The sequence below is a fragment of the Girardinichthys multiradiatus genome, chromosome 15 (genome assembly GCF_021462225.1).
Source record: "Girardinichthys multiradiatus isolate DD_20200921_A chromosome 15, DD_fGirMul_XY1, whole genome shotgun sequence".
Lineage (NCBI taxonomy): Eukaryota > Metazoa > Chordata > Actinopteri > Cyprinodontiformes > Goodeidae > Girardinichthys > Girardinichthys multiradiatus.
The window spans coordinates 31,060,063-31,086,936 of record NC_061808.1 but is presented as its reverse complement, the minus strand read 5'-3'; positions in this window follow the sequence as shown (position 1 = coordinate 31,086,936).

Here is a 26,874-nt window from a genome sequence, read left to right as displayed (position 1 = left end):
TTTAGAATACAAACAAATTAAATCTATAATAAACAATAAATGTAGACTTAAAAACATGGGCTACAAATGCCATCAAGAGTACTAGAGTTCCTGAAACTCAACCCGCTGAAATTAATGTCTAAAATATACAGGACACTGTCTAATATAGACGAATCAATTTCCCTTCCTATTACGAAATTGGAGCTGGACTTATCAGTTAACTTTGACCAAACATTCTGATCTCAGATATGTTCCAGAACTTTTAAAATGACTTGTAACCTTTACGATTAATACAATATAAAATCCTTCACAGAGTATACTATACAGGTCAACGGATGTTCAGGATGGATTTGCACCATCTAATTCTTGCTGACACTGCACAGGCAATATACCTGACAATTACATCCACACACTATGGTTGTGTACACCTGTTCAGAGGTTCTGGTGCCTGATATGTTAAGACCAAGTGACTGAGATGTAATATTGCACCTTCCCCCTCAGATTGCTTGTTGAGCAATTTAGATGGTATCACCATAGCAACAAATTTAGTTCACATGGTTTTCACTGCCTTATGTATCACTAAGAAAACTATCCCCATGACAGACCCTCTTCCCCACTTGTTTTTCTTTTTAAATGCGCACTACTACAATAAGCATGGGGTTGGGGTTTGGGGTTGTCAGGTGCTGGGACTGGTGTTTTGGCTCTCTTCCGGGATTGCTTGGATTTCTTTGGATCTCGGTGTGCCGTGCGGGAATGTTGGTGGCCAGCATGCTGGGGCACCTCTGGGGTTGGGTGTGGGGTTGGCGGGGTGCCCAGTCCTTGACGTGCTGTGGTAGCCTTCTTGCAAGGCTTCCTTCTGTGGCTCTGGCCCCTGGCCGGGCCAGGGCTGCATTTGGCAGTTGGGTGGGTGGGGCAGTGGAGCATGTCTTGTGCCTTCACTGGGGTGGCTGGCGGGTTGTGCTTTACCCGGCTTGTGCATGTTTCTCTCTCATGGACTGGTGGCTGGGGATACTGGCCCTGGCCAGATGGTTGGGTGGGCTTGGCGGTGTGCTGCTCTGCTGGTTGTCGTGTCCGTGGGGGACCGGGGCGGCTGGCTACAGGGTGGCATGGAGGGGCTGCAACGTGTGGGGAGGGGGGGTTGTGTACTTTTCTTGGATGTGGGGTCACCGGCATTTGGATTGGCTGAGCAGTGACGGTAGATCCCGGGTCGGGGTCACTCGGGTTGGTGCGGTGCCGGCACTAGTCTGGACTGGTGCTGGGGCGGTCTGCCTGTCTCCACCCCCGGAGAGAAGGGGACCACCTCCTGGGTCCGTTGGCCAGTTGCCCCTATGGCTTATCGGCACCTGGTCCTGGGAGTATAGAGTATGCATGGGGAGTGTGAGTAAGTGTACGACGTCCATTGTTGTTTGTCTTTACGTTGGGTGCGTGGGTATGAGTGTTTTTATGTGTATGCATGAGGGTGGGAATGTGTGATCGTGACTGTGTGTGCCTGTTTCTTGTGACAGGTTGGATCTTGGACTGCTCTCTCTCCTGGATCAGTTTAGGTCCCCCATCAAATGTGGGATGCCCAACATGTCTGGTTGAGGAGTGGCTTGACACGAGGAATGTAGCATTTGTAGCCCATGTGTAGGATTTGTCTGTTCTTGCTAACTCCAGTCTCAGTCCATGTTTTGTGAGGCTCTGCCAAATTCTTGAATGGATTTTACTTGATATTCCTCTCAAGGCTGCGGTTAAACCTGTTGCTGCTGCATCTTTTTCCTTCCACTCAACTTCCCATGAATATGCTTCAACGTGTTCACAATATTCTATTTTGTGAGAAACTGAATTTTGGGTTTTCATTATCTGCAAGTCATGACCATGACAATTACGACAAATAAAGGCTTGAAATATTTCACTCTGTGTAATGAATCTGTATAAAATATGAATGAAATAAGCGACAATAAATATATAACTTTTTTTATTATGTAACATTTTTTCAACTGTTCTTGTGTGAAGTGAATAGATCATTTGTAGGTGATGGAGTTAATAATGAGTTTTTAATAAGAACCAGGCTGGGGAATGAGAAGACAGAAGACAACACAGACACAATGATGGAGACTTACTTCCTCTAGCTCCTTTGGTGGGTTTATCTAGGAGAGAAACAGTTAAACACTGAGCCTGTAGTACTATTTATAGTTTAAAATAAATAGGTTAACATGGTTGATGGCATCAATAGCTCCTTTAATGCTTTTGTCCGGGAGAACGACACAGTGACACAGTGAGTTCCTGTTATGAAAATGTCCAGGATTCTCCTGAGCACGGCTTTAGTTTTTGACCTTGAGAGAGAGGACAGATGAGGTTTTAAAAAAAGAGAGAAAATATATATCTTTGACCTTATGTCAAGGCACAAGGGATGATTATTAGTATATCAGATCATAGCGGCTCAGAGGGGCTCTGACAAGACTCGCTCTTGTCTTCAAACACACAACAATGGCCAGAGAATCATTCCTGCATAGCCAAGGGAAAATTCCTGCAGAGCACCTCTGAAAAGATGTTCTTCCCATTAACTCCAGAAAAGCAGCATGAGATAAAGAAGCAAAGGAACGTTTGCAATAATCTGAAAAAATATTGTCTGAAATATTCATGAATGTTTCCACTGTCGAATTATATAATGTGGTGCTCAGATAACTAAGCCTGAGCAGCATTGCATAATGCTGGAGATGGATGTTAAAGGCCTTGAGGCTTCATCATTATTCTGACTTAAGACAAACTGCTTTACCACGCTCCAGAGCAGCTGTTACATTATTACATAAAAAGTGATAATTGCCACTCTCTGGATTTGTTCTCTGTGCAGTTTCATTTCTTGTTGTGTACTCTTGCACTTCTTGAACTCGTGCAAGGACCGCTCAGCAAATTTGACTAGACAGTTCCTGATGTACAAAAAGAGTCCACGAGCTTTGGACTGTGCTTCTCTTAGGTTATTCTGAAATAATATGAATTGCCCCGACTACAGTGCTGTAAAAAATTATTTACCTTTTACCAGTTTGGTATGCCACAATTAAACATTTCAGATCATCAAACAACTTTTTATATCAAACAAAGACCCCTGTGCACAAGTAAATAGAAATATGCAGTTATTAAATAATGATTTTATTTACTTGGTGTAAAAAGCTTTCCAAACAAACTTGGCCCTATGAGAAACAGTAATTGCCCCGTAAACCTAATAAATGATTGTTCCATTCTTGGCAGCAACAACTGCCATCAAGCATTTCTAAAAAAAGGCAGATAGTCTTTTACATCAGTGTGGAGGCATTGTTGCTCATTCTTCTTTGATGAATTGTTCTTATTCATCCACATTGGATGGTGTTTTCATGCCACAGCATCTCAACTGGATTTAGGGTGGACTTCAACTAGGCCATTCCAATACTTTTCTTATGCTTTTTTGAGCCATTTACAATACGCAAGGACTTATTGATTGGCTTAGAGTTACTGTCTTGTAGTAAAGCAGTCCCAGGCTATCACCACCATGTTTAACAGTCAGAATAATTTCTCTGAAATGCTGTGTTTTGAGCCATATACAGGGGTTGGACAATGAAACTGAAACACCTGTCATTTTAGTGTGGGAGGTTTCATGGCTAAATTGGACCAGCCTGGTAGCCAGTCTTCATTGATTGCACATTGCACCAGTAAGAGCAGAGTGTGAAGGTTCAATTAGCAGGGTAAGAGCACAGTTTTGCTCAAAATATTGAAATGCACACAACATTATGGGTGACATACCAGAGTTCAAAAGAGGACAAATTGTTGGTGCACGTCTTGCTGGCGCATCTGTGACCAAGACAGCAAGTCTTTGTGATGTATCAAGAGCCACGGTATCCAGGGTAATGTCAGCATACCACCAAGAAGGACGAACCACATCCAACAAGATTAATTGTGGACGCAAGAGGAAGCTGTCTGAAAGGGATGTTCGGGTGCTAACCCGGATTGTATCCAAAAACCATAAAACCATGGCTGCCCAAATCAGGGCAGAATTAAATGTGCACCTCAACTCTCCTGTTTCCACCAGAACTGTCCGTCGGGAGCTCCGCAGGGTCAATATACACGGCCGGGCTGCTATAGCCAAACCTTTGGTCACTCATGCCGATGCCAAACATCAGTTTCAATGGTGCAAGGAGTGCAAATCTTGGGCTGTGGACAATGTGAAACAGGTATTGTTCTCTGATGAGTCCACCTTTCCTGTTTTCCCCACATCCAGAGTTACGGTGTGGAGAAGCCCCAAAGAAGCGTACCACCCAGACTGTTGCATGCCCAGAGTGAAGCATGGGGGTGGATCAGTGATGGTTTGGGCTTCCATACCATGGCATTCCCTTGGCCCAATACTTGTGCTAGATGGGCGCGTCACTGCCAAGGACTACCGAACCATTCTTGAGGACCATGTGTATCCAATGGTTCAAACATTGTTTCCTGAAGGCGGTGCCGTGTATCAGGATGACAATGCACCAATACACACAGCAAGACTGGTGAAAGATTGGTTTGATGAACATGAAAGTGAAGTTGAACATCTCCCATGGCCTGCACAGTCACCAGATCTAAATATTATTGAGCCACTTTGGGGTGTTTTGGAGGAGTGAGTCAGGAAACGTTTTCCTCCACCAGTATCATGTAGTGACCTGGCCACTATCCTGCAAGAAGAATGGCTTAAAATCCCTTTGACCACTGTGCAGGACTTGTATATGTCATTCCCAAGACGAATTGATGCTGTATTGGCCGCAAAAGGAGGCCCTACACCATACTAATAAATTATTGTGGTCTAAAACCAGGTGTTTCAGTTTCATTGTCCAACCCCTGTATATACAGTGGGAGAACAAGTACTTGATACACTGCCGATTGTGCAGGTTTTCCCACTTGAAAGCATGTAGAAGTCTTTAATTTTTATCATATGTACTCTTCAGCTGTGAGTGACGGAATCTAAAACAGCAATCCAGAAAATCACATTGTGTGATTTGTAAGTAATTATTTTGCATTGTAATGCGTGACATAAGTATTTGATCACCTAACAACCTGTAAGAATCCTGGCTCTCACAGGGCTGTTAGTTCTTCTTTACGAAGCCCTCCTGTTTTCCACTCATTACCTGTATTAACTGCACCTCTTTGAACTTGTCTGTATAAAAGACACCTGTCCACACACTCAATCAAACAAACTCCAACCTCTCCACAATGGCTAAGACCAGAGAGCTGCGTAAGGACCTCAGGGATAAAATAGTAGACCTGCACAAGACTGTGATGGATACAGGAAAATAACCAAGCAGCTTGGTGAGAAGCAACAACTGTTGGTGCAATTAAAAGAAAATGGAAGAATTTCAAGATGACGGTCAATCTCCTTCGGTCTGGGGCTCCATGCAAGATCTCACCTCGTGGGGAATCAATGAACATGAAGAAGGTGAGGGATCAGCCCAGAACTACATAGCAGGACCTAGTTAATGACCTGAAGAGAGCTGGGACCCCAGTCTCAAAGAAGACCATTAGTAACACACTACGCCACCATGGAAATTAAAGTAAAAATCCCGCAGCACACGCAAGGTCCCCCTGCTCAAGCCAGCGCATGTCCAGGCCCATCTGAAGTTTGGCATTGACCATCTGGATGATCCAGAGGAGGAATGGGAGAAGGTCATGTGGTCTGATGAGCAGAAAAATAGAGCTTTTTGGTCTAAACTCCACTCGCCGTGTTTAGAGGAAGAAGAAGGATGAGTACAACCCCAAGAACAACATCCCTACTGTGAAGCATAGATGTGGAACCCTCCTTCCCTCATTAAGGGCATTGAAGATGGGTCGTGGCTGGGTCTTCCAGCATGACAACGACCCAAAGCACATAGCTAGGGCAACTAAGGAGTGGCTCCGTAAGAAGCATCTCAAGGTCCTGGAGTGGCCTAGCCACCACTCGAAAAGTCCGTATTGCCCAGTGACGGCCCCGGAACCTGAAGGATCTGGAGAAGATCTGCTTGGAGGAATGATCCAAAATCTCTGCTGCAGTGTGTGTGTGGCAGTGTGTGCAGTGTATCAAGAACTACAGGAAACATCTGATATCTGTAATGGCAAAATGGTTTTTGTACCAAACATTAAGTTTTGTTTTTCTGATGTATCAAATACTTATGTCATGCAATAAAATGTAAATTAATTACAAAAGAAAAATCACACAGTGTGATTTTCTGGATTTTTGTTTTAGATTCCATCAGTCACAGTTGAAAACTATGAGAAAAATGAAAGGCTTCTACATGCTTTGCAAGTGGAAAAACCTGCAAAATTGGCAGCCTATATATATATATATATATATATATATATGCGGATATATATATATATATATATATATATATATATATATGCGGATATATATCCGTATATATACCTATGTACATCTATATATAGATAGATATACCTATGTATATCTATATCTATATATATATAGATATATATATATCATACTTTACTGTGTTTAATTATTAGCCGGTGACGTAAGCGGACCAGGAGACTTCAATGCTCTAAAGCACAGGGTTGCCCTCAGGCAACAGAAAGTTTTTTTCATCACAATGCCCAGTACATTTGAACTTGCGAACAATTTAGAGAGTTTTAAAATGTATCCAGTTTCTGACCAATAAAATGTGTCAAGCACGATTTGAAGGCGGAAATGATTTGGATCAATGCACACTGTGTTAGAGTGGCCCAGTCAAAGGTCTGCCCTAAATCCAATTGAAACTTTTTGGCAAAACTGAAATAGCTGTTTGCAGACACTACCAACTACTATGTTTATTTATCAAATAAAAGATCAATAAAATACAATGAGGTATGTAGTTATAACATGAAAAAATGTGGAAAGCTTCAAGGATTATGAATACTTTTATGGTGTAAGTGTAGTAGCCAGCACAAAGCAACTTCAAACTTACATTTTTTTCCAGTTCATATAATGTAACTCAAAGATGTGTCCCCACTCTACATACAATCAGTCAAGCTTAATTATGAAGCAAAGTTACAGCACCACTGCAGAAAGCATCATTAATGACACATCATTCATAGAGGTCCATATGTTCAGATTTAGAGAGGAGGCTGCATTATCTCAGCTCTGCACTCATTGAAAATCTAAAGCAAACCTCTCAGCTTTAGACTAACATGGTTTGTGAGTAAAAACTGTCTCAGAAACATCACCTGAAAGAGACAACTGCTCTGTAAGATAGGACTTGTATATTTTACTGTATTACAATGTCAAAGTTCCATTTAATTTGTTCTAACAGAAACTTTTAGATGAAATAACATTGAACTGTTTGCCGCCAACATCACCAATCATCTAGATTTGTGCCGGAGAAGAATCAAATTGCAATTCTCGTTCTCCTGCAGCTCTGGAGCCTACCTGGGGAAAATATCTGTCAGATGGCAACACAATGCCTTTGTCCCCATGAGCAATATCCAATATAAAAGGCTGTCACTCTCAATAGAATATAAATGAGCACTGAGAGCTGAAGGTGAGGAAAGTTTTGCTACAATGAAAGCTACTGACGTGGGCTTTAACGTTTGTACAGTGTATTTTCCTGAATGCCTGTTACAGAGAATAGGAGTTAATGAGCAAAAAGCAGCTGGAGTCTAAGCCTACAATTCAAAAACAGCAGGAGAGACTCCGAACTGCATGCATGAACAAAAAAAAAAAAACATTATTTATCTCACTTTTGATTGTAGCTATGTTTAGTTGCATACATATTACCCTAAATGCTAATCACAGACAGGAAGGGTTTAGTCCTGGTGCTTGTTCAGAGGCAATTTTAGAGAGCCTTAGAATAAAGTAATGAAATCAAGGCACTGAAACGCTCAACTGAAATACACAGCAGTGTTTAAAATGATAGCAGGGTGTTTACAAAAGTGAGCCCCATTTCCTTTTATTAGCCTTTATGTCTATGCAGTGCAAATTCATTGGAAACACTGCCTATTCTATTCCCAATCAAATAATAAAGAAACATTCACCAAACTTGTTTGTCTATAGAAAGTGATGAAAAGGAAATCATAGGCTGCTCAAGAAATAGCGGTGTCTGCATTTAAAAAAAAACCTCTAATATTGACATTTAAAAATGCTGGAAGATGTAGCTTTCCTGTTAATCACTGAACTGATATTTAGTTATATTTACTTGTTTCAGAACTGCTGAGAAACACCAAGAAATGCTTCAAATCTGTATTGCATGGGGTCGAGCAACTTCTGGCACCTGTGAGCAGGAACTCCATCCCGGGATGATTGGACTGCGTTCCTCAATCTCTCTATATTTCTTGCTTTTGTCTCAGAAACATTTTGTTTTTACACCATCCCATGAGTTTTCTATTAAATTAAGATCCGGAGATGGGGCTGACCCCTGCGTAAGGTTAATTTTGTTGTTCTGCAATCAAGATGCTGCTTGCTTACTTATGTGTTTGGGGTTGTTGTCTTGCTTTACCACCCAGTTCAAGAGCGTTTCCTCTTTGGCAAAAGGCTACAATACCTCCTTTGAGTGTTTTGATGAATTCAAACTGAAACAAGATGTTGTGTATGTAATAAATATTATAGTATAAGAAACATCCCCAAATCATGATCCCTGTGCAGTAGGGGAAGAAGCCAAGCAGGCAAACTGAATGAAGGTGGCTGATAAATACAGGATAGAAGATAAAGCGAATCAAACAGAACACAAAAGGATCTTACAAGGCAGAAGCTAAACCCTAACACTAAAATAGGAATCTAAAACAACACACAAAAGCAGAATACCAGAGTATCAAAGTATCAAAAAAACCCACGACAAAGAAATGATCTAGTGACAAAAATACATAACCAAAAATAATCCGAACACAAAACCATGCTCTAGATAAGAACTCTGTAGGGTTTAGGCTGGGCCATAGCTCAGGAGATGATAATTGATGATGCAGATTGTCCGAGGTACAGCACCGAGTTGGCGGTTAGACGCCTCGGAGGCCCTCCGGCTCTTGGTCCCCAGAAGCAATCACACTTTCTCTTAAAGAAACGACTCTCAAACAGGACTTAACTTTTAACACTTTTTATCTATATAAGGCAGAGGAATGGTTACAGAGATCAGTGCTGAGGCTCTGAGGCTCATCTAGGAGATCAAAGTGACGAAGCAGCCTCCAAAGAAGGTCACATGTAGTTTTATATCTGGTACTCCCATGCAATAGATGTACAGTCCCTCATTGTTTATCAGTAGGCTAAGTGTCTTTCTGATACGGTATGTAATAGCAGAAGTCCAAACCTTAATTTAAGTGTTGTTGCAGCATTCTAATCAACCTAGTTACAGATCGTTCCGCAATTAACCCCAATGTACTAAACCTTATGTCAAAACGTAGGCCATTTACCCTTGTAATGTATGTCAGTGAGGATTCTTATCCATATCCTAACAAAAGGGAAAACATCAGAATTTATACTTTATCATTATGGTGTGAGTGGGAAAACACATCAACAAAATAGTGCAGGAGATGTAATCATGTTAATGCAGATGGCACAGTTGATGATGATGGTGAAGGTGAAAGGACACAGGAAAAGATGTGGATAATGAAGACTGATGAACACGGGAAGATGATGATGGTGGGTCGATGGTGGGTCTGTTGGTAGGGGTCTGTTTTGGTGGGTTGCCGGTTCAAACTGCTGCTCTGTTCGCCTCAGTTGTTGTGTCCATGGGTAAGACACTTCACCCAACTTGCCTGCTGATGGTGGTTAGAGGGTACATTGGCGCCGATTGTATGGCAGCCCCACTTCTGTCAGTCTGCCTCAGGGCAGTTGTGGCTACAGTGTAGCTCACCACTGTCAGTGTGTGAATGTGTGTATGAATGGGTGGATGACTGATTGTAGCGTAAAGTGCTTTGGGGTCCTTGGGCCTGAAGCGCTATACAAGTGCAGGGCATTTACAGGAGAAGATGATGATAGTTAAGATGATGCTTAGGACGGTGCAAACGATGTGATGATGATTTTAATCCAGAAGATTTTTTCGAAGGCAGCCCTGAAAGAGGCCCTCAAACATGCTGCTCTGGCTGGGCAGGTGCCAGAGGTTTAAAGAAACTCTGGGATGGTGTTGTCAGCAGAGACCTTCAACTGAAATGGTTTTGCTGCTGTGTGCTTTTGCAGCTTTGGGGCTACAGCAGCTAAAAAGAAGGTAGACGTTTGTGACTCTGCAGCAGAAAGCTGCTGCCGGTGATGATGAAGAAGCTGCTCCTGCTGCTGGTAATGAGGGTGCATGCAGCTCTCTGGAGATGATGGGGATGCAGCAGATGGCACTGGGATCGCAACAGGTGGTGACAGTCTCTGGAGCTTGAGGCATGGCAGCCCAGAGATGTTAACCTGTGTTTCAGCAGCAGTAGAAAGTATTATAAACCTTTTTTTTGCTACTAGGTTAAAGAACAAGAAGAAAATAAAACAATGTCCTGCTTGAGCTTTTCACTCAGAGATTGACCAGTTTCGAACTTCTGAACTTAAAAAAATCATAATGGATTTTTTGTGAAAACTGAAAATAAAAAAAATGTAATCGTTTTTAAAAAGCACTTTATTGGAAGAGCTATTTATGTAAAAAAAAAAAATATATAAATGGACTGATGTTTTTGGGAAGCAAAACCTACAGCCATTCAGTCCATATAATTGGCATAATTAGCTTAAGTGGGCCCACAAGAGTTCCTACATGGGGCTCCATATAAACTTTGGCTAACTCCAGTTTCCAGTAGAAATTTACATTTTTTTAAGACTATACACATTTAAAAGATGTTTAAGAAGGGCTGTAATTTAATGTAGGACAGAAAAGATACATTTTTAGGTAGGATTTTACGTTGGGGATTTGTGAGACTTGCATTAGCTTGTTGGAAAGAGCTATCCTTTTACCCGCTTTGCTATTTTCTGTCATAGTTTTACGGATTGTTATGACCCACATGCAGCGAGCAATCAGGAGACTGATAAAGTTTAACAAAGGCTTTATTTTACAGTGAGCGAGGGGAAAGGGGCGGAGCTGGAACCGGAAGACAAACTGCAAAGTAAGTAGACACGGTAAGAATGTATGAATCAAATGGTGAATATTACTAAATAACAAATCTCCTCTAAGTGGAGGATGATAGACCAGGAGGGGTGAGACAACAACAGAGCTGCACACTGAGATGAACAGAGCTGGCAAGTGCTTGACTCACTTTGAGGTAACTCTGAGGTTCTGTTGGAGATGTTATTGTGTGGGAGGGTGGACAGGGTTTGCTTGAGGTGGTCCATAGTAGTTCCAGGAAGAGCACTGTCGAAGTAGCCGCCAGCCAGTAGTTCCGGAAAGCAGAGGGTAGGCAAACCAGGTTTAATCCACGTAGTTTGGAGATCCTTCTCCAATGTCAAAATCCAAAATAGCAATGATGCTTGGGGACAAAGTCAGGTCCAGGTCCGGCCTGCGAAGGAGCACATTCAAAATTACTTGGATGGCAAAGACAAAGCTAGGTTAACTGTGGCTTGAGTCTATACCACTGAGGGCAACACTCTGGCGCTGAACTGCTGGCGGCCTCCATCTTAAATACCCTCCAAGGATGATTAAGGAATATGGAAACACCTGTCACCACTCCTCACGAACCTAGAGCCACCTAGAAGCCAAGCACATTGCACAACAACAAAACACAACACAGAGATCCTGACATTTTCACAATATAAACTCTGCTCGTAAACACTGCCCAATGGTTCAGAAGCTGTAGTACTGGAATATGTGCGATTCGCCAAAATTTAACACAGTGCTGTTAAAAGATTTTTGCCCACTTACAGATTTCTTATGTTATTGCTTTAGTCACACTTACATGTTTTATATCATCAAGTAAAACCAGACTAGGTGAAAATGGCATCCATAAGACTTCCCAGGCAAAACTCACAGATGACCAAAGGAAACACAAAGGCAAAAAAAAAAAACATCCTGATTATCTGTCTATATCTCTATGGAGATTAACTGCAGCTTATCCAGCAAGACTACTTTCTGACTTGTTCCACTGTTTGATTCTGAATTTCAAAGACAGGAATTAGTGAACATTCAATGACAGTGCCTCCATGAGAGATGACCTTGTGGCTGAGTTTAACAGCTGAGAAAGGGCACTGTGAGAACCACAGGTCAAGAGACACAGGCCAGCTAACTGAGAGAGATATGTGGGCATATGCTTCTTTAACCTTGTAATTGTCATGTATGGCATTTTATTAATATTTTACAAGTGTTGTTCACTGTACTTTTACTAAAAAAGCCAACCAGAGACTGGGTCCCCAAATTGGCAGATGGCTAGAAGGACTATTTAAAATGTGAATACATGAATGACTGACACAATAAATGACGCATGAACCAGGTATGAGTAATGAATTTCATGATCAGTTTGTCTAATGCTGTTTTCTGACATCACAACAGTTCTGATGTCAGAACCTTCAAATTCTTCTTTTGAATTCTTATTTTTCTCTCCAAACTTCCTTTAAACCTCACACAGGTGTTTAAAGTCCCACATTATGCACAAAACCTTGAATTTACATTTCATACACTCACTGAACTTTTGATAAAATTAGACCTTAGATTAGCTAAACATATTTTAAAACGTCCATCAATACATCCCTTTGGAATCTCCCTTAGTAGGTGTTAGGTTTGTTCAGTTTTGTCTGTTATATTACATTACTATTAATTGGGATTACTAATAGGTTAAATAATGATTTTGTAAATGAGTAGTTTCAGTATTTCAACTTCCGATATTACCGAGTCAATATTATAATCCTGACAATATGTATACGTTTAGAATATGCAAATGCAGTTCAATTCAGTTCAGTTCATTTATATAGTGCAAGACTTTCATCCCAAGGCATTGGTACCATTACAATAATCAAGTCTAGAACTGACAAATGCATGAATGGCTTTCTCTAAGTCAGTGTGATTTACAAACGATTTAACTTTAGTCAACAGACGCAGATGATCAAAACTAGATTTGACTACAGAGTTAATTTGTTTATCAAAGTTAAATTCCTGGTCAAATATTACCCCAAGATTTTTAACTGCGTTATTTAACTTAAAGGGCAAAGCACTGATGTCTGTGGTTGCAATATCACCAAATAAGATGCATTTCAGTGTTTAACCCTGTTTTTCTACCAGACATACACCTTGACTGAGCTTTTACTACAATTACCATGTGCTCTCTTTAATCCTATAGACCTGAAAACTGACTCAGAGGCTGTCTGTTTAGCTGTGTTTCTATCCTAGATGAAGTCACTAAAGGTGCTACTACTGCCTTAAGTTCTTTTTTTTTTTTACGTTTTTAAACAAAGAAAGTACTCCTAGATAAATACTTCTGTGCTTTTTGTATGCATTCTCTGTCTTCTCAAATCCCCAGTCAGTCGTGGCAGATGGCCGTTCACACTGAGCCAGGTTCTGCTGCAAGTTTCTTCCTGTTAAAGGGGAGTTTTCCTTTCTGATGTTTCTACATGCATGCTCAGTGTGAGATTGCTGCAAAGTCAACACAAAGCTACATGCTTGGCCTGGAGGGAATGCAGCAAATCACTGACTCGATGCAATCTTCTGGGTTTCTTCAGATAGAAAGCCTTTTAAGCATTCTGAATAATAAACTGAATTTGACTGCATTGGTATATGAAACAAATTTGAATATATGTAGTTGACTTAGAATCTGTCTTTATGATTGGATTGAATTGACTTTTCTTTGTCAGATGCCTTGTATGCCATGATACCACCAGCCCTCCATAAACAAAGCCCCCTGCAAAAGTGCACCCACGTGAGAAGAAGACCTATAGCATCCCGGTCCAAGAACATGCCCCATGCCCCTACCTGAAGTAGCCCTGCGAGAAAACCCACACCGAAGCCCACAAAAGGCAGAGAGCCCACGGAGCCAAAACCCACCAAGAATCCGAGGCCAGTCCACCCCGAGATCAACCCCGGCCAGCCCGCCCGCCAAACCATGCAGACCCCTCTGACCCCTCTCCCCCAGACAGAACCGGGGCCGGCGTCAGGATCCTGAATCTAGACAAGGAACCAGAGTCTGAACCAGAACCACCCAGGTCCAAACCATGCCCATCCCCACTAAAGGCTAACCACCCACCTCCATCCCGGAAGAAAACCTACACCCACCCCAACATTCGAACAACTCCCAGAACACATAAGACATTAGACACCCAGGTTGACTCTGCCCTGCCCCCTCCCACAGATCCTCTGCCCCGCCAGCAGAGTGCACTCCTTGAAGGAGAGAGCACCTGCAATGAGATGGTACCTACTCGCCAGTTTAGGAGGCCCTTACGCCCACCGGTGCCGGATGCCAGAGCATGCGCCGGCCCAAAACCCCGGTGACATACCCACCCGGACCCAAGCCTCCCCCGGCCCAGCCAGGACCACAGCCCGGGGGCGACACGCCCCAGGAACCCAGAGCCCCCAAGTCCATCCCGGATCCGCCCAGGAGCAGCCCAGCCACCAGGCCAGTAACCTATGTCTGCCGGTACACAACAAATTTAATAACTTACTAACCCAAAAACTTATAGGTTATAGGGTTACAGAGTTAACTAAATTCCCTGATTTCGAGCCCAACCAGGTTGAATTTATAAATTTTTCATGACAGAACAACCAGTTGTGTATGCCTTACAAAAACATTTATTTTCCTTATATTTTTTTGCAGAAACTGCAAAGGGACGTTTTTTGGAAGATGAGTTCTCTATCAGGCTTTAAATTCCTCCCTAAAAAGCTGTTTATTGCTATTTGTTAAGGGGTATGTTTGTTTACGAGTAATAATGCCTAAATTCCTCAACCACAACTAAAGCATGTAGAATAAATTCATGCCAAAAAGAGTAATACTAAAAAGTCGATGGAAGAAGCAACTGCTAAACAAATATAAGACCCTAACTAAAAGGTAATTTTAAAACAAGTATTTTGAAACATTGGCTTATTTAAGGGTTTAGAGAGAGATTTTTACATTTAAGACTATTTTATACCTTTTAAGGGCACTGTACAAACCCAGAATAAGATCAAAATGTTCCCACAATGAGGTCGTTTTTACTTTCAAACTGCCCCATTGTGTCACATACAAACCATCAAACCACCAACACTATTTGATCCATTGAAGCCTGCATCTATTCATAAATCTTTACTCAAGTCTCTTCTTGAATTAGCAAGGGTACATACATCACTTGCCATAAATATACAAGTCTGGGACCGAGCTTCATCAAACATCTTCTAGATTTCTGCACATATCAAAGCCTCGGCGCAATGCGTCCCATCACTGCTTGAATTCAACTCCACCACAAATCATGATGTGTTTATAGTAGTCTGTGGTGAAAGAGTTAGGGAATTCTTCATTTAAAGAAATATTTTAGGGCTTTATATGGTTTATGATCGTCAACAGATTTTAGGAAATGAAGCACTGCTGTTGCTGCTGCATGTGGTTAAGCATCTTAGGGCCCCATCTCTCGCTTTTTTAAAAATTAAATACCTGTGAATTTTACAAACTCCATCTGACAGAAATTATAACTCTGGAAGTGCAATCATTGTGAAATGATGATGGTGAAAGACTGGATTTTCATTTTAACTGGAGCAAGCCATCTGTTCTTCTCTTGCTTGAAAGGCGATAGAACATGGAGGTCTGTGCGGTGAAAATTCTTTAGTAGTAAGAGCACCTTTCTTTGGACTTTGCAGCAACTATATAATATATAAAGTATAGTTGCTGTGACAGGATCATCAGTTATAATAAAAACCTAAACTCATTTTCTCTCCCTCTCAGCTGCTGAGTGAGACCTCGACTCAACACTGCTGTAGTGGGTGGAGCTAAAGCTAATGATCTGTTGACTTAATGGCCCCTTTGACAAAACAATTTACTGGATAAATATGAGTTGCATACTAATAAATTACAACAAAGAGTGCCCTATTTTATAAGCTGTAGAAAAGTTACATTTTTGGTTCTGATCAGAGCACCTTTTTCCACGTGTCTGGTGTGTCCTTACATGGCTTGTGGCAAAATTTAATAGGATATCCTTAGCTTTCTTCTAGCACTGGCTTTCTCCTTGCTACTCTTCCATAAGGTCAGCTTTGTAGACTATCCCACCTCAGAATAGCTGCAGCTTCTCCAGAGTTACCACGGGCCTATTCGCTGTTTCTCTGATTTATGATCTTCTTGCCCGGCCTGTCACAATAGGTGACATTTTTAGATGATTGATTGAACAGTGCAGAGGTCACAAGCTCTGGACACAGTTTTATAGTCCGACCCGGTTGCATCTTTTAACTTATGCACTATGCTAAAGGAACTCCTCCATTTTCACTTCAAGTTATTATTAATGCTTAACTTTAAATAACCCAAAGAAGCAAATTAAGATAACGATTTTTCCAACTTTGTTCTCAAATGGGCTCTGAATCCCATTCCCTTGTTTACTATGTCAGATGAACCTAATGATGATCCAATCAATGGCTGTTCCATTTTTAGAGCCAGTTGATATCAAGACAGAGCAGAGAGACTCTGCTGCAGCACTTGATTGCCAGGCATCCGCAGTAGCTAACCAAGTCCCTCCATTTCCCCCCTCTCCCCACACCACCCCCGCCTCAGCAGGGAAAACCTGGGAAGGAGAATCCCTTTGTATTAAATGCAGAGCTGCCACTTGCTCCGCCAGGCGGGATGAAAAGCTGACCGCAGCGGTGAAAATGAGGGGAAACGGGGAGAGGAGGGAGGCGAAGGGATGTTTCTCTTTCATATTGTGCTCTTTGTCCCCCCAGCTTTACAGGCTTTCTCCTGCTCTCTATCTCTCTCTCAGTCCCATTCTGTGATTGGTATGCAGGACCAGGCTTGCTCTGTTCTGCAGTGTGGATTTGTGAGTGCCGGTGCATGTAAGAGAAAGGCACAATTGCACTGCAGAGAAGGGTGCGGGGAACACACACACATACTAACACACTAAAACACACACACATCCGTGTTTTACTATCCTTATGAGGACTTTTCAGTTACTTCCATTGACTTCCATTCATTTTCCTTGATTTTTAGTGCCTAACCCTGACCCTAACACTAACCCTAACCCTAACCAGTTAATACCTAACCCTAACAATAACTCAATTCATACCCTAGTCTTAAACCTAACCCCTGTCCCAAGAACGGAATTTGAAAAAGTGAGGACCAGGAAAATGTCCTCACTTTGTCAAAATGTCCTCATTTTGCGATAAAAATACGAAAAATGGTTCTCACTCAGCAACAAGTACAAGAACACACACACACACACACACAGATCCATAAAAACCCTGCTGTGCAGCCCCAGAGAGGGCTTTCTGGTCAACTGAGTCATGTTTCTGCTGTCATTCAAACTGAAGATTTGATCTTGTTTTATTGCCTGTTCAGAGACAATGCTTTCAAGTATTGATTATTCCATTTTAATTCTCTTATTCCCGCTACTGGATATTAACCTTTACTTAGTCGCTACTTTACAAGATTTGAAACCCATTCAGTATAGATGGTCATAAAAAATGTCACATGCAGATGGAAAGTATATGGAGAAAAGCACTACATTAAAGAGCTAATATGCTGTTGCAGTTTAAAATAATCAAAGTGTTTGTTAAAGTTCTCTAAAGTTTATATAAGACAGCAAGACCCTTACTGAGTTGCCCTTAAGGTCTTCAGTAACTCCCATCCCAAAATCCAAGTGAACATAGACACGCATGTTCTCTTGGATATTGGGACCTTGTGAATGTGCTCTTTTTTTGGTCATCTTAAAGAAAACTTGACAAAAAAATCAAGGAACCCATAGAAAACTAAGGAACAAATACTTAATGAGAGTCAGCTACTAACTAAATAGGCATAAAGAGACTGAAAGAAGCCAGGAAACAAGCAATCAGCAGCCTATGACCTGTTTGGGGTGAACTGAGACAATGACATAACATTCTATGCCTTTTTTTAGCACTGCTCCCCTGCTTCTGGTCAGGTGTGTCATTTCAGGTGGGATGATAGCTGCTTCTTCTGTGCAGCAATGTCTCTGGAAAGCAGGAGCAGCAGCAGATCAACAATTTGGTTTCTACTCCAGAGAGGAGACTTCAATGGATTTTCTCTCCTGGTGCTAGTTGAACCCAATTACACACGAAGCAATAAATCCTTAGCAATGCAATTTCCCCTCTTGACAAGATCTGCTGGGCTTCACCTCTCTCGCTCTCGCACTGTCTCTTTCCTCCCCAATACACATCAACAGCCCCGTTCTTTGTCTGTCTCTACCTCAATCACGCCACTTATTCCTTGCTCATTCTTCCATTAATGCATCTCAGAGGTTTTCTTCTCTCCTTTGGTGCACCACCATTTTCACCTTTTCACAGTCCCATCTCACACTCTTTCATCTAACCTATTTTATTTTCTCCTCTCCCCCTCCTCTCTCATCATTTATCCATCCCTCACTCTCTCTAATGTTTTTATTACACCAGCTTCCCTCTGACCTTCATCTCCTTTTTATTTGCAAGTCTTCCACTGCCATGTCACCTTAGAAAAATCTCCACAATCTTCTATCACTGTCCTGTTTTCATTGGTGTTTGTCTTTCTGTCTTGTGTCCTCAAATCTGTCTTCATTAATGATTACATTTGTCATATCCTCTCTCACTCCAATCTTCTTCCTGCAGGAACAATAGTACAGAAAGCATGTAGGAAACTTTTACCTGGAGTGATGATGAAGAATGTAGAGGGACATGAAAGATAGCGTTTTTTATTCAAATTGAGTCACAAGTAAAATAATAATCCAAATATTATATATTTGGATTATTATTATATAATAACATATATATACTACTGGTCAAAGGTTTTAGTATGCCTTTCTCATTTAATGGCTTTCTTTATCTTTATGACTATTTACATTGTATGTAGATTCTCACTGTAGTTCTTTGAAGACTCTTACAAAACCATTTCAGGTGACCACCTCATAAAGCTCGTGGAGAGAATGCCAAGATAGCAAAGCAGTAATCATAGCAAAGGGTGGCTATTTTGAAAAATCTAAAACATAAAATGTTTAGAGTTATTTCATACTTTTTGTTTATTACATAATTCCATGTGTGTTCATTCAAAGTTTTGCTGCCTTTGATGATAATCTACAATTTAAATAGTCATGAAAATATAGAGACCCATTAAGTGAGAAAGTGTATCTACCGGTCTTTTTTGACCGGTAGTGTGTGTGTGTGTGTGTGTCTATATATATATCTATATATATATATATAGATATATATATAGATATGTATATATATATATACAGTACAGACCAAAAGTTTGGACACACCTTCCCATTCAGAGAGTTTTCTTTATTTTCATGACTATGAATATTGTAGCTTCACACTGAAGGAGGTGTGATGGTGTGGGGGTGCTTTGCTGGTTACACTGTTGGGGATTTATTCAAAATTGAAGGCATACTGAACCAGCATGGCTACTACAGCATCTTGCAGCAACTTGCTATTCCATCCGGTTTGCGTTTAGTTGAACCATCATTTATTTTTCAACAGGACAATGACCCCAAACACACCTCCAGGCTGTGTAAGGGCTAGCTATTTGACCAAGAAGGAGAGTGATGGGGTGCTGCGCCAGATGACCTGGCCTCCACAGTCAAGGGACCTGAACCCAATCGAGATGGTTTGGGGTGAGCTGGACCGCAGAGTGAAGACAAAAGGGTCAACAAGTGCTAAGCATCTCTGGGAACTCCTTCAAGACTGTTGGAAAACCATTTCAGGTGACTACCTCTTGAAGCTCATCAACAGAATGCCAAGAGTGTGTGGAGCAGTAATCAAAGCAAAAGGTGGCTACTTTGAAGAACCTAGAATATAAGACATATTTTCAGTTGTTTCACACTTTTTTGTTCAGTATATAATTCCACATGTGTTAATTCATAGTTTTGATGCCATCAGTGTGAAATATATATATATATATATATATATATATATATATATATATTGTCATATCCACAGTGGTTGTGTGCAGGCTGTGTTTTTGTGCTGTGTTTCTTTCCTTCTACTCGGGGTGTGACTGGCAGGTGCTTCCGCGCAGCTGTTGCTCATCAGGGAGCAATCAACCTGGGCTTTAAGAGGAGTGGAGAACCAGAGGGAGGCGTCTGCTCGTTGTCTCACATAGCGTGGTAAACAGCTAGACCTCTGCTGCTCTGCAGTTATTTCAACTGATTACTGACTTTTTGAGTGAAAGACACTCGGGCCCAGGACTCGAACCCAGGACGGACGCTTCGAGGACTGTAGCCTCTACATATAGGTCGCATGCTTAACCCCTACACTACCTGCACCGTGCCATTTATGCACATACATAACATTTACAACACATTTCAGAGTTTCACACATTGTAATTACAGAAACGTGATGCATTTCAGAGTGTTTTTATTTCTTGCAACATGGTGACCAACAGTAGGGTCCCAACCCCAGTTAGCCTCTGGAACCTTACCCTGATATAATTCTTGCAAAATGTAGGTGGCTTTTGATAGTGTTTATTAGCATCATCAGGAAGGCACCAGATACACATGGTTTTTATGTTTGCAAGAATCAGATAAATGTTTTGTGACCGTACTGCATTTCCTCACAACTGTAGCACGACAGTGAAAAAACAAACTCTAGTATTAGTTTTAAACATTTTCACTCATGATTGGCATGTTTGTGCACCTTGTTCTAAGGGTAAACCCTGCAAGCTCAGGATGCCATGCATGATGGATATTGTATTGACTGGGATTAAGAGCACTGCTATTGTTTTACATGCCGAGCACTGAAAAGCAGCACCATATGCCAGAAAAAAGACTGGACAACCCATATGCTGGTTCAGCGCCTGAAATGGACCTAACTGGGGGATGTGAAGGCTCTCAGTGTCCACTCCATTCTTGTTACCAATGTTTAAACAAAATGAATTAGGATTTCCCAGCACTGTTTCTCAAGGCAAACTGGTGTCAACCCTCAAATGTGATAAGTGATCTACATGCATGTTGATGTGTGAGGGTTCACCCACATTTTCCTAAGGGTGATTACTGTCAACTCATTATTGGGTCAATGTGTGACATTTCTAAATTAACCAGAGGGAAGCAGACATAAAATAATTGATCTGATGTTCCAAAAATTTGTCATTTTGTTTGCATTAATGGAATAAACGTTATTCATGCATATTTGATTATTTTTACTAATTGGATGGAAGATCAGATAAAATTCAAAAGAATTTCCCTCTGCAGTGGGAATGCTTTATGGTCTGTACTAATGAAACCTACAGTAAGCAGTACTAAGCAGTAGCTGTATATTCAGGTCCCGATTTGAGCCCTTAGCTTGTATTTGAGCAAAGATTAATCACATACAGTGCAAGCTACCATCATTTGGTGTTCATTTGTAACCCTAGCAGAGTTTATTGCTATACAAAGTAAGACAAACATACAACATGTAAGAGATCTTGCTTCAGACAAGGAAATTCATAGTTCATAGTTTACCTGGAACATTATTATTTCACTGGTATTACTGTATCTGAAGATAAAGACCAGAATGACAATCAATCATAAGTTGAAGCGGTATGGGACCCAAATGCAGGGAAGAGCCAGGCAGACACAAGTGAAAAGTGTAGTTTAAAAGAAAAAGCAAAGTCCAAACATGTACATAAACGAAGAACCATGGCAACGGAGGAACACATGGAGCACACGAGGAACGGGAGCACGGGAACATGGTGATGAAAGGAGAATCCTGCAAGAATTGAATGAAAGCGAGAGCATACATACAGGAGGAGTGATTACTGGAACACTGAACAGGTGTGTCTAATTAACTGAATGGGCAGCAGGTGTGGAAAAGTACCCAACAGCCCACCACATATAGAGTTCTGCTGGTAAACTTAGCACCACACTAAGCTAAATCAACCACATCCTGTATCTTAATGTATATTTGGGAGACAAGGCAGAGTTATAAGGAAAGTTCATTTCTTAAACTTTCCCTGAAATCTTCATCTGCTGATTCAACCTAGTTCAGTTTTGTTATATAAGTTTTGTTTTATAAGAAAGGCTAATAATGTCATAGCATTTCAGTTTAACGTGTGTTATGTCTTTGCAGGATTGCATAATAAACAGAATTTTCAACATGATTTCAATGTTGGCTTGCTAATAAATCAATGACTGACAAGTTTACCAATTGTGGAAGTGCCACTTTAAGTCTATTTTAAGCATGCTGCTGTATCTTTCTGCGCTCTGTACTGCTAGAGTTCTCAAAGCCATGTAGTCACTTTCTTTACAAGAACTTGTTGGACTTTAAAACAACAGACTCTGATCCAGCCACAAATCAAACAAAGTGTATTGCTAGGGTATGGGTTAACAAAACAGATTAACTCTACAAATGGGGAACTTAACAAGAAGGAAGGCTGGATTGCTGCAAACATGGAGATAAAATCTGGCAAAGCTTGAGACCTCTCTGGTTTTTTTCTGTATGCTACAGGAGATTCCCACTGGTCTTCCCTTCAACTTTGCCTGCGAAAGGCAATCAGCAGCATAGAAAAGGTGGAAGAAAACGAAAAAAAAGAGAGGGACAAAACCAATACATTACCCATAACATCTACAGGATCACCACACTACTTGATGCACTTAACATTTTGGGCATTGCCCTCATGTTTTGTGATAATGAGTTCAGATTTTTCTGTCATAGTTTTGAGAAGTTTTAGCAAGGGTGCTTAAATTAAATAATATAGTGTAAATATCTGTGTTTGTTGGTCATTTTACCCATTTTACGTGTTGTATCTTTGCAGTTTTGGTCAAATATGTCCAAGTCGAGGATTTGGAGGTAGGACCGGAATGCAGAACATGGCGAGGAGGCCCCATGGTGAGTAGAAGGTTAATGAGAAGATGCACAGCAGACTTACAGGCAGGCAGACAGAGTACAAGCAAAGGAAGGTAATTCCAAGAGCACAAGTTCAGGAGGCAATAGTGATGTTACCTCTAACACTGAGGCTTCAAAGCACGCTTCAAACTCGACTGGGTAGTTATGGTGAAGCAGTGGGCCGGAGCTTGCTTCATGTGATGTCCCCGATGACGTGTAAACCACTTCACTGCTTCATTCAGACCGAGTCAGCTGACTGCTTTGAGTTAACTGGCAGAGTTTCAAACATTTGGCGCGATTCAGTGTATTTAAGATGGCTCAAGCCTCGGTTCACATCCCCGTTCTACACGTATTATACGTTACAAACAGCTCTCATTTTTGGATATTCTGAGTTTTGGTGGATTACTCTGTCATGGAGCAACCATCTAGGAAGTGTTCCCAAGTGTGGGAATATTTCGATTTGGTGCCACCTAATAAGGTAATGTACAGGGGTTGGACAATGAAACTGAAACACCTGTCATTTTAGTGTGGGAGGTTTCAAGGCTAAATTGGACCAGCCTGGTAGCCTGTCTTCATTGATTGCACATTGCACCAGTAAGAGCAGAGTGTGAAGGTTCAATTAGCAGGGTAAGAGCACAGTTTTGCTCAAAATATTGAAATGCACACAACATTATGGGTGACATACCAGAGGTCAAAAGAGTACAAATTGTTGGTGCACGTCTTGCTGGCACATCTGTGACCAAGACAACAAGTCTTTGCGATGTATCAAGAGCCACGGTATCCAGGGTAATGTCAGCATACCACCAAGAAGGACGAACCACATCCAACAGGATTAACTGTGGACACAAGAGGAAGCTGTCTGAAAGGGATGTTTGGGTGCTAACCAAAAAACATAAAACCACGGCTGCCCAAATCAGGGCAGAATTAAATGTGCACCTCAACTCTCCTGTTTCTACCAGAACTGTCCGTCGGGAGCTCCACAGGGTCAATATACACGGCCAGGCTGCTATAGCCAAACCTTTGGTCACTCATGCCAATGCCAAATGTCGGTTTCAATGGTGCAAGGAGTGCAAATCTTGGGCTGTGGACAATGTGAAACATGTATTGTTCTCTGATGAGTCCACCTTTACTGTTTTCCCCACATCCGAGAGAGTTACGGTGTGGAGAAGCCCCAAAGAAGCATACCACCCAGACTGTTGCATGCCCAGAGTGAAGCATGGGGCTGGATCAGTGATGGTTTGTGGTGCCATATCATGGCATTCCCTTGGCCCAATACTTGTGCTAGATGGGCACGTCACTGCCAAGGACTACCATTCTTGAGGACCATGTGCATCCAATGGTTCAAACATTGTATCCTGAAGGCGGTGCCGTGTATCAGGATGACAATGCACCAATACACACAGCAAGACTGGTGAAAGATTGGTTTGATGAACATGAAAGTGAAGTTGAACATCTCCCATGGCCTGCACAATCACCAGATCTAAATATTATTGAGCCACTTTGGGGTGTTTTGGAGGAGTGAGTCAGGAAACGTTTTCCTCCACCAGTATCACATAGTGACCTGGCCACTATCCTGCAAGAAGAATGGCTTAAAATCCCTCTGACCACTGTGCAGGACTTGTATATGTCATTCCCAAGACAAATTGATGCTGTATTGGCCGCAAAAGGAGGCCCTACACCATACTAATAAATTATTGTGGTCTAAAACCAGGTGTTTCAGTTTCATTGTCCAACCCCTGTACATTCAAAGTGTTTATTAGAAAGCCTATAGCTTATACTATGCAGTGCTGTTATAGTCAGGGGATCATGTTATGCAAGAGGTGCGGTAACGGGTTGTTATCTTGGTTTTATAGGTGCTTGCTTTGCCCGCAGCTGCTGACGTACAGTGCCTTGCGAAAGTACTCGCTCCCCTTGAACAGGTTAACCTCTTGTCACATTTCAGGCTTCAAACATAAAGATATAAAATTCAAATTTTTTGTGAAGAATCAACAACAAGTGGGACACAATCGTAAAGTGGAATGAAATTTATTGGATGTGTCAAACTTGTTTAACAAATATAAACTGAAAAGTGGGGCGTGCAATATTATTCGGCCCCCTTAATACTTTGTAGCCCCACCCTTTGCTGCAATTACAGCTGCAAGTCGCTTGGCGTACGTCTCTATCAGTTTTGCACATCGAGAGACTGAAATTCTTGCCCATTCTTCCTTGCAAAACAGCTGGAGCTCAGTGAGGTTGGATGGAGAGCGTTCATGAACAGCAGTCTTCAGCTCTTTCCACAGATTCTCGATTGGATTCAGGTCTGGACTTTGACTTGGCCATTCCAACACCTGGATACGTTTATTTGTGAACCATTCCATTGTAGATTTGGCTTTATGTTTTGGATCATTGTCTTTTTGGAAGATAAATCTCCGTCTCAGTCTCAGGTCTCTTGCAGACTCCAACAGGTTTTGTTCCAGAATGGTCCTGTATTTGGCCCCATCCATCTTCCCATCAATTTTGACCATCTTCCCTGTCCCTGCTGACGGAAAGCAGGCCTAAACCATGATGCTGCCACCACCATGTTTGACAGTGGGGATGGTGTGTTCAGTGTGAGGAGCTGTGTTGCTTTTACCCCAAACATATCGTTTTGCATTGTGGCCAAACAGTTTGATTTTGGTTTCATCTGACCAGAGCACCTTCTTCCACATATTTGGTGTGTCTCCCAGGTGGCTTGTGGCAAATTTTAAACGAGACTTTTTATGGATATCTTTGAGAAATGGCTTTCTTCTTGCCACTCTTCCATAAGGCCAGATTTGTGCAGTGTACGACTGATTGTTGTCCTGTGGACAGACTCTCCCACCTCAGCTGTAGATCTCTGCAGTTCATCCAGAGTGATCATGGGCCTCTTGGCTGCATCTCTGATCAGTCTTCTCCTTGTTCGAGATGAAAGTTTAGAGGGACGGCCGGGTCTTGGTAGATTTGCAGTGGTCTGATACTCCTTCCATTTCAATATGATTGCTTGCACAGTGCTCCTTGGGATGTTTAAAGCTCGGGAAATCTTTTTGTATCCAAATCCGGCTTTAAACTTCTCCACAACAGTATCTCGGACCTGCCTGGTGTGTTCCTTGGTCTTCATGATGCTCTCTGCGCTTTGAACAGAACCCTGAGACTATCAGAGAGCAGGTGCATTTATACAGAGACTTGATTACACACAGATGGATTCTATTTATCATCATCAGTCATTTGGGACAACATTGGAACATTCAAATCCAATGATTGATCATGCCATCAGCTCAGTTGTTGCTAAGCTACAGACACAAAACCCCAATGCTTTTGTGGCAATTTCTGGTGATTTTAACCATGCTTCACTCTCTGCTACACTTCCAACGTTTCAACAGTTTGTCAGCTGCTCTACCAGAGAAAACAAAACATTGGATTTGTTTTATGCAAATGTCAAGGACTCATACATCTCTACAGCAAGACCTCCTCTAGGCAAATCAGATGACAATCTTGTTTTTCTCTGCTCGAAATATAAGCCCCTTGTTCAGAGGCAACCTGTAATAAAGAGGACTGTGAGAAAATGGTCACAGGAAGCTGAAGAAGCCCTGCAAGATTGCTTTGAGGCTACAGACTGGGACGCACTGTGCCAGCCACATGGAGAGGACATCAATGCCATGACTGAGTGTGTAACCGACTATATAAACTTCTTTGTGGATAGCATCATCCCCACCAGAACCGTGAGATGCTTCCCCAATAACAAACCTTCGATCACCAGTGACCTGAACGACCTGCTTAACAAGAAAAAAAGAGCCTTCAGAGAGGGAGACAGATAATTATTGAGGAGTTTACAGAAGCAACTTAAAGTCAAGATAAGAGACAGCAAGGAGGTGTACAAGAAGAAGCTGGAGAGCAAGCTCCAGCAAAACAATATCAGAGATGTGTGGACAGGGATGAAGAAGATCACAGGCTTCAAGCAGAAAGAAGATCAGACCGATGGAGGTCTGGGCAGAGCCAATGAACTGAACACATTCTTCAATAGGTTCAGTTCAGAAACAAGCTCAGCATCCTCCTCTCCTGCTCACAGCCAAACAGACATTCCATCTTCCTTTGACCCACAGGACCCACAGCTGTCCAGTAACACCTC